Below are 12,750 nucleotides of genomic sequence, written 5' to 3'. Positions count from 1 at the left end.
TTTTTGTAAATATTTGATTAACCCCAATTAACCCCATGTCATTTCATTGGAGTTATTTTGAGGGGACAGCAAATTTACACTTTTACACAAGCTGTACACTCACTACTTTACATTGTAGCAAAGTGTCATTTCTTCAGTGTTGTCACATGAAAAGATATAATCAAATATTTACAAAAATGTGAGGGGTGTACTCACTTTTGTGAGATACTGTATATATATATATATATATATATATATATATATATATATATATATATATATATGTGACCAGCATAAAATTAAACGGTACAGAAAAATCTTTGTATGTCAGTAAAGAAGGCAGCATATTACATAAGAGACATAAGGAACGCTGCCGGGTTTTGCTGCGACAAGTGCGGCAATCGAAGTCTCCAGAAGAACCGTGGCTGGTTCTGCGAGATGCTCAGTGTCCTTATAAAACTAATGTCCTTATAAAACTGCACAAGCTGTACCTGAGACTAATTTTTTTTTTTAAGCAAAGGGTCATCACACCAAATATTGACTTTGTTTCATTTACTAGTTCACTGCTCTTTACAGTAGTTCTTCAATGTAGAAACATTTCATTTCATTAAGTCATAAGACTTTTGCACAGTGCTGTATACATTTGAGACCAGAGACCTTTCACTCAGCCATTAAAAAGTTGTAATTGGCTGCCGTACGTACAGATTTTATATAATGTGTAAATATAATCACATCCTGAAGTCTTAAAACAAGCACCTGATATTAGTGATATTAGTATTTAGTAGGATGCAGATCTATGGTGCAAGCAAAGGCATGGAAAATGATAGCTAGAAAGAGATGGGACCGAATGGATTTAGAAAGGCACAGCACATGAAAGAGAATAATTCAAAGTGAAAGCCGGCTGTGATCACTGTGCAGCTGTGGCCTTTGCTCTGATATGTATCAAAGCTCAAACCACACGCGTCCATCCACTAGAGGGGATTTTTCTATAGATTACGTACTGTTATTCATGTGGCAACAGTTTCCCTTGTATGGTGTGTTTTAATGCACGGATAATCAAGCTTGGTTAGAAACTAACATGATTACCCCAGTATCCATCAGATGGTATTTCATGATTTCCTAGAATGTGAAGAGAAACTGTGTGGACACTGTGGTACTGTATGGTGTTGAGCCTTAAGGAATCTTGATGTTCGGTCTAACTGGAAATTTGAATATGAGCAATAAGCCAGGCAAAAAAAAAAAAAAAAAACCACTATGTTAATCATAATAAAATAATTACAGATTGTGTGTGTGTGTGTGTGTGTGTGTGTAGCATTTTTAGGGCTATATGTGTGAAAGTGCGTATCCAAGACTCATCCCTGCCTTCCTTTTTTTTTTTTTTTTAGCAATTTTCTCTGTCATTGGATGAGGTTTTGAATAGTTTTGTAACAGATAATGTCCGAGCCTTCATTACATTCCAGCAAGCAGGAAGTGGGCTAATTAACTCTGAGCTGTATTCATAGTACAAGCAGATATTCTTTTAATATCTATCATCCTGGAAGTTACACAAGCAGTGACCGTGTCCTCTTCTCTTCAACATACTTGTGCATGCATTAGTTCAGAAAAGACAGGAGGTGTTAGATAACTGCTTTAATTAATCTTATCTTCGTGAGGGTGATGGTGAGATAGTGTTAAGTTAATATTTGCAAAGATAATATACAGCTGTTCTCATTTTCCATTTTTACAGGCGATAGACATCCGGGTAAGAGCCAACTAAACTCTGAGCAAGGTTTTGAAGGGCCATTAATTAGAAAGCATATTTTAAGCAGTGGAGGTCCCAACAGGTCCATATTTGGAATCACTCCTTAACTAGGCTAAAGATTTCACTGCAATAATGATTACTGTATTGAGGAGGGAAAATATAAATATTTTTGTAAATAAATAAATAAATAAATAAATAAATAAATGCGTGTTTGTTTTTATTTGTTTGATTTGACAGTTTGCCTACAACTAATTGCACTGCCACTTTTACGCCCACACTGTTGTAATCACATTTGCTGTGTTGGCTGTAGTCTCTCACTCTAGAGAGCATGAAAAATAGAGACAGAAAAAAATCTACGTAACGTTAGTAAATGTAGCCTCACGTTAAATGACATGCATACTCACAACCAGCACAAAAAAAAAACCCATTTCTTTTAGAATATTATGTGTGTATTATATAATATGTGCTTTGCTATCTCAAAGCATATTATTCAGTAACTACCATAAATGAATCTCTAACTATAATAAAGGTATATATATATATATATATATATATATATATATATATATATATATATATATACTGTACTATATGTCACAACACCCTACTATAACATTTTATGTTGTTTTTTCCCCTTTAAATTGTCACCCAGAGTGAGAAGTGTAAATCTGCAACTGCCATCAGGTCCTGCCCAAGGAAGAAATATATATTATTTATATTTCTTTAATGCATCTCCAGGAAAGAAAACTTTATATTACTATTAAACAAATATGGGTGATTCAAGTACTTTGGGGAATTCTAGACTAAAATCTAATTGAAGATACTATAAAACATTACAAGCTCCATCAAACAGTTACTTTCCATGGGCACAAGTAACTAAGGTGTGGACCATTCATCTATTATTATTAGTAGTACTAGTAGTAGTAGTAATAATGGTAGTAGTAGTAGTAGTAATAGTAGTAGTAGTAATCCTAGTAGTAGTAGCAGTAGGAGTAGTAATCGTAGTAGTAGTAATAGTAGTAGTAGTAGGAGTAGTAGGAGTAGTAATAGTAGGAGTAGTAATAGTAGGAGTAGTAGTAGTAGGAGTAATAGGAGTAGTAGAAGGAGTAGTAGGAGTAGTAATATTAGTAGTAGTGGTAGGAGTAGTAGTATTAGTAGTAGTAGTAGTAGTAGTAGAAGTAGTAGTAGTCAAGACTAATAGTAGTAGTCAACTTTCACATCAAACATCAGAATGGGGAAAAAAATGTGATCTCAGTGACTTCACGCATGAAAGTTGGTGCCAGATGGGACGGTTTGAGTATTTTTCAGAAATTGTAGATCTCCTGGAAATTTCATACACAACAATCTCTAGAGTTTACACAGGATTGTGTTGTGCACTGTGCTGCTGCTGCTACATGACTGGCTGAGTAGATAACTGCATGAATGAATGTGCAGGCATACAAAACAGGTGTTCTTAATAAAGTGGACAGTGGGTGTATTTTGCCCCACCCTAAATAGCCATGGGGTCAAAGCTGGCCAGTCGATTCTGAAAAAAGGTCTACACACTTCTTTCCATAAACGGAGAAAGAGATGTTCGAGCTCAAAAATGAGAGGATGCAGTAAGATGGCATAAATGTGACATAACCTAGTTTCTGTCACATGGCTTCAGCTGAGTTCTTGGAAAAGCAGGCTTGCAGCTGATTGGTCTAAAGCATGCCATCTTCAATTTTTTTTTTTTTTTTTTGAGGTTCCACTGAAGCCTTGCTTTCTGTTTATGGTTTAGGCGTTGCTGCTGTAGTAGCTGCATGGTGGAGCATACAGTATATTATACTAGTAGTGTTGATTTAATGATTTTTTCCCCCCTCCTCCTCCTCCTCTTCTTTATCTTCCTCCTCCTCCTCTTTAACCGCTGTAGTTGCTGGAGGAAGGGCACTTGTGCATGACTCACTCCCCCTGCTAACCTTTCATTCATTCAGCAGAGAGACAGGGAAGGAGTGAGGGAGGGGGTTTCTGTAGCAGCTCTCCACTGGAGGGCGAGAGGTAACGGGAGTAGGCAGGCAGCATTATCAGGAGGCAGGGACACACAGAGAGGACAGCAGCTGGACAAAATCCGGGCCGGGGATCTGACAAGCGCCGGATTTACATCAGCTCCTTAAATCAGCTGTTCACGTAAGGGACAATAATGCATGTGCCATTTCTGCGGTGATTTACCCGTGCATTTTTTTTTCTATGGTGTGTCCTAGATGGGGCTGGTTGACTCGGGAGGTCCGAGATCGAGTGAAGGGAAAATTGGTGGTGTGTGTGTGTGTGTGAGAGAGAGAGAGAGACGATGGCGGAGAGGAGAGCAGAGGATAAATAAAAAGCTCTGTCCCCTCACTGGAGGTCTGTAGGGTTTCTTTTTGTTGTTGTTGTTGTTGTTTGTTTGCTTGTTTGTTTTGTTTGTTTGTTTGTTTTTGAGTGGCTACCAGTGAAGGTTCTAGGCAGGGGCATTTGGCGGTGGATCCGGAGGGATGAGCAGAAGGGGAAAGTGTGCAGCTGGACGCAGCTGGAGCGGCTCGCTTTATCCGCTTGCACAACAAACACGCGCGTGCTTTCGTGCTATTTTTACAGCAGTCAGAGCGTTGTTATATCAGTGCTTAAATAAAATGTCGTGGACGTTAGACTTGCTGTTAGCTTCTAGGCTAGCATGCTGGCTGTCAGCTAGCACTTACTGTATGAGCACCGAATAGCCGGGTTCTATACAGCACAGCCGAGCAAAAACATTACAGACTTACCCATAGCCTGCCAATGTCATACATATTTAGCTACTGTCATATTGTGTGTGTATATATATATATATACATACATACATATATATATATATATATATATATATATATATATATATATATATATATATATATATATATATATATATATATATAGCCTTGTTTGTTGTGGTTGAACCAATTTTTTTGCTTGATAATAATCCATTACATAGGCTATTGAACGCCCTATTGGCCTGACCCTCTGTATACATTGCTACTAATATATATATATATATATATATACATAGCTACATTATATCATATATAGTGACATAATAAAAACAGTTGCATGAATGAAATGTAACTGGAAGGCTTAGAGACTCTCTTTTTGGGTCAGTGCAATATAGAGTACCTGCATGTAAGTGAGCAACACTGTTGCATGGTTTGGGCATTGGACAGAATCTGTTCTATGCAGTGTTCACTTGCCACCTTACTGTAAGTCTCAAACCAACACGCATTCGGAGCAGTTCAGTCCAAACGTTGCAGTGGTTAACCCTGTGTGATCTGTCCGATTTTGGTGCGTGTGCTATTGTGAGATATTTGTGTAAATCCTATAAGTGTTATATGGTTCAATTCGATTCAGTTAAATTTTATTTATAAAGCGCTTTTAACAATGGGCATTGTCATTAAGGAGCGTTACAGAAGTATATCAATTCAGGGTATGTATTTTACATTTATAAATTTGTCCCTAATGAGCAAGCCAGAGGTGATGGTGGCAAGGAAAAACTCCCTGAGACTATATTGAGGGAGAGTCCTTGAGAGGAACCAGACTCAAAAGGGAATCCATGCTCATCTGGGTGACACCGGAGAGTGTGATTATAAAAAATTCGCTTCTATAACTGTGCAATTGCAATAGTGCAATTGTGTAACCAGGAAATTTACTATAGTTTTCACATGAAGTCTATTTTGTTGACGTTATCAACTGTTCACTGATGGAGACTTAAGTGCATAATTGTTTGCAGAAATTGCAGTTCTAAAGCTATCATAGGAAGTGGTTAGGATTACCAACCACATCTTTTCATATGAATTACAAAATCAGATGAAATACAAGCACATCACATTCACTCGTTTGACTTCAAAAGAATTTGTAATTAGATCACATGAAACTGGAACTTTCATATAGTCTAGATTCATTACACATAAAGTGAAATATTTCAAGCCTATTTTTCTTTTAATCTTGATGATTATGGCTTACAGCTCATTGAAATCAAATATCCTGTATTTCAAAATATTAGAATAAAGAACTTATAAAACAGAAATGTTGCAGTGTCGCATTCCTTGTGTCAAGCCACTCCTGAACCAGAGACAACGTCAGAAGCGTCTTACCTGGGCTAAGGAGAAAAAGAACTGGACTGTTGATCAGTGGTCCAAAGTCCTCTTTTCAGATGAAAGTACGTTTTGCATTTCATTTGGAAATCAAGGTCCCAGAGTCTGGAGGAAGAGTGGAGAGGAACAGAGTCCAAATGGCTTGAAGTCCAGTGTGAAGTTTCCACAGTCAGTGATGATTTGGGGTGCTGTGTCATCTGCTGGTGTTGGTCCAGTGTGTTTTCTCCAGTCGAGAGTCGATGCAGCGTCTACCAGGAGATTTTAGATCACTTCATGCTTCCATCTGCTGACGAGCTTTATGGAGATGCTGATTTCCTTTTCCAGAAGGACTCGGCACCTGCCCACAGTGCCAAAACTACTAGTAACTGGTTTGCTGACCGTGGTATTACTGTGCTTGACTGGCCAGCCGACTCGTCTGACCTGAACCCCATAGAGGATCTATGAGAAACACCAGACCCAACAATAAAGACGAGCTGAAGGCCGCTATTAAAGCAACCTGGGCTTCTAGAACACCTCAGCAGTGCCACAGGCTGATCGCCTCCATGCCACGCCGCATTGATGCAGTAACTCGTGCAAAAGGATTAAAGCTATGACCAAGCATAGAGTGCATAAATTAATATACTTTTCAGAAGGTTGACATTTCTGTATTATAAATTCTTTGTTCTAATATTTTGAGATACATGATTTTTTTTTATTTCCATGTGCTGTAAGCCATAATCAAGATTAAAACAAAAAAAAAGGCTTGAAATATTTCACTTCATGTGTAATTAATCTAGAATATATGAAAGTTCCACTTTTTGAATTAAAAAAACTTTTTGAAATTACAGAAATATATATATATATATATATATATATATATATATATATATATATATATATATATATATTAAAGAACCGAGGCTACAGATACCATTAGACTATATAAAAAGAGGTGTAAAAGATGTGGCAGCTCCATACTCTTATTTCTACTGTCAGATTTGAATGATCTTAGGTTTTTGTCCTGTCACAGTCTGAGGCCTTTGCTCAGCCACCTGACCTGTGGTTCTCAGACATTTTATATAATCAGACATATTTTCTTAAAGAAATAATAAAGGCAAGCAGATTTCCTGAAAAGTGTGAATATATGTGTCTGCACGGTCATACAAACCGGGACAACTGTTTGTATGATTAGACAGTGATAATACACTGTTGTTCAATGTTATCTATAACAGCTTTTACCAGTTCTACAACATTTATGTTTCTGTTTACACCTTGTGTGAAGTGGTTGCAAGTCTTAACACATTTATCTGCTTTACCAAAATAATCTAAGCACTGAATCATTCGAATAAGGCCTTGATGAACACTGTAAGGATATTTTTATTTGATAGCTGAAAACATGGTGACTCATAGTCCTTCTTAGTTTAATTGTCTGAGACAGCCTGCGTTTGCCTTTTATGAAAATGACTCCCGATACTGTAATTCTGCGCCTGTTGTTCTCGTCTGTAAAGCAATCCGAATGTTCTCTGGTCTTGCAGCTTACAGATAATAAAGATGAAAACTTGTTCAGTGTCAATTTTCAAATAAATTCTTGGTTTTTCAGATTTTTTTAAGAATTCAAACAAAATGATTTTCTTTTTATTTGTAATTAATTCATGACTTTTAATGAATTGATGTATTTTTTTTATTATTCACAGGAACAGAGATGCTGTTGTCCCAGTAGAAACACTAGATGCAGCACTGGTAAGTTTTTGTTGTTGTTGTTGTTGTTGTTGTTGTTTTACATCTTGTTATTCTGTATTAGTTTAACATTTAGGTTAAGGTTGCATTTCAGTCAGTGCTCACAGATTTGACTTTGTTCCAAAGAAAGAGCGAGAACAAGAGAGAAAAAAAATAATATCTAGGTGCTTTAACTTTGTTTTGTAATGTAGAAGTGCAACAGGCATCCATGCTTTTTCTTTACTGATAGAAAACCCACTGTTGTTGGGTCCTACATAGAAACATTAAGGATTCCTGAAACAAACCAAATAACCCTTTGACCAGATGTAACCTGTTTTCTAGTATGCATGCAAAGTTATATTATTAATGCTTAGTTTATAACTGATTTAAACTGATTATAATCTGACGTAGTATCTACTTCTGAAACTAGTAAGGGAAATTTATGGACATTTTTTGCTTTACAACATAAAGGACAGTCAAAATCAGTAAGTAAAACAGTATTTAAAAACAAAATCTCTCTAGCAGTAGCAGATGCTACACAGTCCTGCACCCTTCTCAATGAGCATACAGCACTTGTATGCACCTAAAACATGGGCACTCTGTGATCCCTTGAGGAGTGGATCTTTGCCATGCTTACGTACAGGCCAACTAAAAATAGACCTTGTATAGGTGGTTTTCAACACGGCATGAAGCATGAGGGATTTAATCTAATGTGTTATGCAAGGTGACATGGCTTTTAATCTGTCCAACAGTCCTTTTATGTTTTACTACTTTTATAGTACCTCTTTGTTGGCTTTCATATAGCCTTTTTTGGGGTTTGCTTAATGCGACAGCAATAAAAAGCTGCCAATAGATTGTGTGCAGACGTCTCCTGCTCGGCTGTCTCGCTGTATGACTGAATGCAAACCGTGCTCTAAGGCTTGTTAAAGGCTTGGTGTTGCATACCAATCGCAAGGCCTGGGCTGTCATGGGCGCTGTGATTTTAAGATGCTGCTGTAAAATGTGTCAGCTACAGCATTGCTGAATGTAATGTATGGGTTTTACATGTTGTATGAGACCTTGTTAGTCAAAAAGTCAAACTGGCTTACATTTAACTGCTTGTGTTAAATTTACGGTCATGTTAAAGGCCATGTCTGTTAGTTTTCTGCAAGTAGTAAAAGTTTTACGGTATGGCCAGACACAATGGATATTTATTCATATGCAGTTCAGACACATTTGGATACATTATTTAGAGACCTACTTGTTTTTGAGGTATTGAGGTCTGGATTAAACCCACTCATTTTCAAGTGTGCGGTGAAATTAGCTTATTGTACAATTATACAAGAGGTGTATAATAAGAATAATACCTTTGATAATGGTGGATTGATTTCCACTACAGTAACAAAATAAAAAAATATTGCGGACCCTGGCTATGCTTCACTGAACCACTGATTTATGTAACAGGAATTTAATTAACAGTTCATTCATTCGTTTATCTTCAATCACTGTTTTATTGTAGTCAGGGTCTAAGTGGATCCGGAGGCTATTGTAGTAACACTGGGTGCAAGGTGGAAGAATTCACCCTGGATGGGACGCCAGTCCACCGCAGGGCATCATGCACATACATGCACGCACACATTCACACTTAGGGGCACTTTTACTGTAGCCAATCCAGGGAAGCCAGAGAATGGGAAATCCACATAAACACAGAGAGAGAACATGGAAAAATTCACACAGACAGTGACCCATCTCAAGAACCTGGAGCTGTGGGGCAGCAACATAACCATGTTGGCGTTTAATTAACTGTTGATTTCGTCAAATTGTTCATCAGATGGACATTTGGACATTTTTTTTTTTTTTTTTGTATAAAATTGAAAATGTAGAATTTTAAATGTAGAATTGAAGTGATACAGGTCTGAAAGTACATTTGTTCATTCAGCTGTTACTTTTATTTCCCCAATGACCTCTAACCTGGAATCCCCTCCATCAGACCAGTACATACTGTTCAGGACTCATACCTATCAGGGAACATCGAAATCTACTAAACGAATTCAGTTCCTGGACGGCATATGTGAGTCTAAAAATACTTAGGAACAGTGCAAACCAAAAGCTATTATCTGCTCTTTCTAATTCCAACCCCCCACTGGAAACACATCCCTCTGTTCACATTCACTCAACCCGGGCCTCAAACCACTGGTGGCAAGGCTGCATGTGAACGTAATTTGCACTTTCAATTAAACTGTCGACCTTTGTTTCATAATGCAAAACGTGACTTCCAAAGATCCTCACTTCTGGATCCATCATGTTTGAGACAAAAGCAAAATACTGAGATCTTAGTGTGTGGTTTTATTTTGCAACTGTTGTAATTTGAAGCTGTTATAAAGTGAAAGTATGCTGAACAGAGCTTGTGTTTTGACAAAGGTTTGTTTAGACAGGGAATGAAATATACTGTATGTGAATCTTTTCTGCTCCATAGCAGTGTTTGAACATCCAAGGCAGTTCACAGGTGCATAGAAAGCAGATTATATAGCCAAGTATCTATTTTTTGTGTGCGGCAAAACCTCCAGGGTGCCCAGTTTGATCCTGAGCCTGGGTTACTTTCTGTCTTAATGTTTTTGTGGGCTTCCTCCAGGTTTCCTCCCACCTCCCAAAAAGGTTTCCTCCCACCTCCCAAAAACAGGCTGGTGGGTGGATTGGCTATGTGAAATTGCCCCTGCATGTGAATGTGTGTGTGTGTGTGTGTGTGTGTGTGTGGTACCCGTACCCTGGCATGGGTGTATTCCCGCCTCACGCCTAATGGTCCTGTGATTGACTGCACAACCCTGATCAACATGAAGGACTTACTGTAGATAAATTACTTTATTGTCCTTAGAGTAACATTTCATCCTATAACAGCCCCGACTCAGTAACTAGGCCCCGACACAAATATAAGAGCTGATTTCATTACCCAAATCACTCCAAATTGTTGTAGCTACACTTTAATCAGTTCACTCTTAAACTTAAACCCAAACGCTAACAATTGGAGTTAAAGAGAAGATATAAAATTTTACAGTGTTCCTGCCTTTAAATTGCCTTGAAATGAGTGGAAACATGAGGACTCCAGGAAGTGCAGACGTTAAGAATTGTACTGAAATGGAGTGAAGAAAATCACCATGTATATTTTTGTGTAAAGCTTTATTTACTGAGGCCATGTCCACGCTAATAGAGATACATTTGGACATTTTCTGTCAACAATGAAATGGTGGCCATTCTCGTGTTGTAGTGTCGTTCTTTACTAAATTAAATGTTGTAATCATTGGGAAATTGCTGTGGTACGAGAAGAATAAAAATATAAAAATAAAAATTTTGGACAAAAAATCACTTCAGGGTTTACCTGACTCACTGGATTAAACATATACCATGAACTATATAAATACTGACTGTCTTTAAGGACACTGATGGATCGTAAAACTAAAATAAATCATAAAGATGGTTGTATTTATTTGTAGAATGTATGAATAACTAAGGGAATTGTGAAAGAGAGGCATCATTAGTGCTGAACCACTGTGTAATTGGATTTCAAAATGCCAATTGCAGGCTTGCAGTTGGGCATACTAATACTACTGTGGCTTAGCTGTACATGCCAGAAATTAAGCTGTAGTCAATAGGAGATGTGCTTTTCTGTAAATATGAAATTCATAGATGAGAAAACCACGTGACATGATGACCACATGACATTACTTGTAGGCAAATCACATTGCTTGTTAATTTTGCTGCTGATAGAAACTTCATGACGCATTTCACAGACTGGGCTATTTTAGTCTTCTGCTATCACACCATTTAATATAGAGCAAAGTATGCATGGCTGTGTTGCAGAATGACGTGAAAGGCCTACCTGTCACATAGTGACGTGTGAAAACAAAGCATTCATAAACTTATGACTGTCTAAGCACAGAAGTGTGAGCTTTTCCAGGATCATTGCTGCTCAAAAACGGCTGCACCTTGAGTGAATGGAGTTACTGTATATCAATATTCTTTGGGTTTTCTGCTCTCATTTAACAAGCTCTCTATATTTTAGGTAAAAAATTTTAACCTGGTAATGTTTATATTCATACTTAAAACTACTTCCAACTCCCTAATAATTTATGATGTTATACACTTGAAAAGGGACTGGTAAAGCCCATGTATTTAGTGCATATTGTGAGCTGTTTTAACATATGCACCATTTTATAATGACTTTGCATTAGTTAGATTATTTGCATTAGTTAGAATTACCAAGAAGTTCTGTAGACATGTATGGTGTGGAGTTTAAAGAAAGTATCACCTTCTTGTCTTAGTATCTATTATTCACAGCAGCACAGCAGCAGGCAAAAAGTAAAGTTTAAAAAAAAAAAAAAATAGTACAAATAAAATATCCCTTAAATTTTTAATAAAGTGTATCTTTATAGCATGTACACTTATTGTTTTCATGATTTTTGTGTTATTTGTGAGTGTCTATGAAACAAATTCTAAGCCATGATGATGATGATGATGATGATGATGATGATGATGATGATGATGATGATTATTATTATTATTATTATTATTATTATTATTATTATTATTATTATTATTATTAGGGGGCACGGTGGCTTAGTGGTTAGCACATTTGCCTCACATCTTTAGGATTGAGGGTTCGATTCCCACTGTGGCCCTGTGTGTGCAGAGTTTGCATATTCTCCCTGTGCTCTGGGGTTTTCCTCCAGGTACTCCGGTTTCCACCAGTCCAAGGACAGGCATGGTAGGCTGATTGTCCATAGTGTGTGAATGTGTATGTGAGTGTGCGCTGCGATGGATTGGCACCCCATCCAGGGTGTCTCGCACCTTGTGCCCCATGGCCCCTGGGATAGGCTCCAGGTTCCCCGTGACCCAGTAAGGATAAGCTGTATAGAAAATGGATGGATGGATTATTATTATTATTATTGTTGTTGTTAGTAGTAGTAGTAGTAGTAGTAGTAACAGCAGCATTCATTAACCAGAAAGCTGTGTGTGCTGTGCCAAAGCCAGTAGTGTGCTGTTCGAAACATACCCTGTTCTGGTAGTTGTTTATATTGATTGGCTGTCATGGCTCAATCACAGCGAACTATTCAAATACTACTTGTGTGATGCACTCACACGCATGTTAATAATAGCTCACACTCACATGATAAATAAAACCATGCACCAATTACAGTGAATGTTTCAAATGTATCTTGGACGGTCAGTGAATTTGAACACGCAAAAGTA

The 12,750-nt window shown here is 37.5% G+C and overlaps 1 protein-coding gene across 5 annotated transcripts in view; it reads left to right on the top strand.

Moving 5' to 3' along the window:
• The first annotated feature begins 2,830 nt into the window (after positions 1-2,830).
• LOC128601576 (1-phosphatidylinositol 4,5-bisphosphate phosphodiesterase beta-4-like) overlaps positions 2,831-12,750 on the top strand; it is a 73,527-nt gene continuing 63,607 nt past the window's right edge. For 2 of the 5 annotated variants that reach the window (XM_053614878.1, XM_053614876.1), the window contains exons 1-2: positions 2,831-3,868; positions 7,506-7,551. The gene's annotated coding sequence lies outside the window, so the exon portion shown is untranslated. The remainder of the gene's footprint in view (positions 3,869-7,505; positions 7,552-12,750) is intronic. The other 3 variants (XM_053614873.1, XM_053614874.1, XM_053614877.1) reach the window with 3 other exon arrangements.

Source organism: Ictalurus furcatus, chromosome 25 (genome assembly GCF_023375685.1).
Source record: "Ictalurus furcatus strain D&B chromosome 25, Billie_1.0, whole genome shotgun sequence".
Lineage (NCBI taxonomy): Eukaryota > Metazoa > Chordata > Actinopteri > Siluriformes > Ictaluridae > Ictalurus > Ictalurus furcatus.
This window is presented reverse-complemented; position numbering and strand designations above follow the sequence as displayed.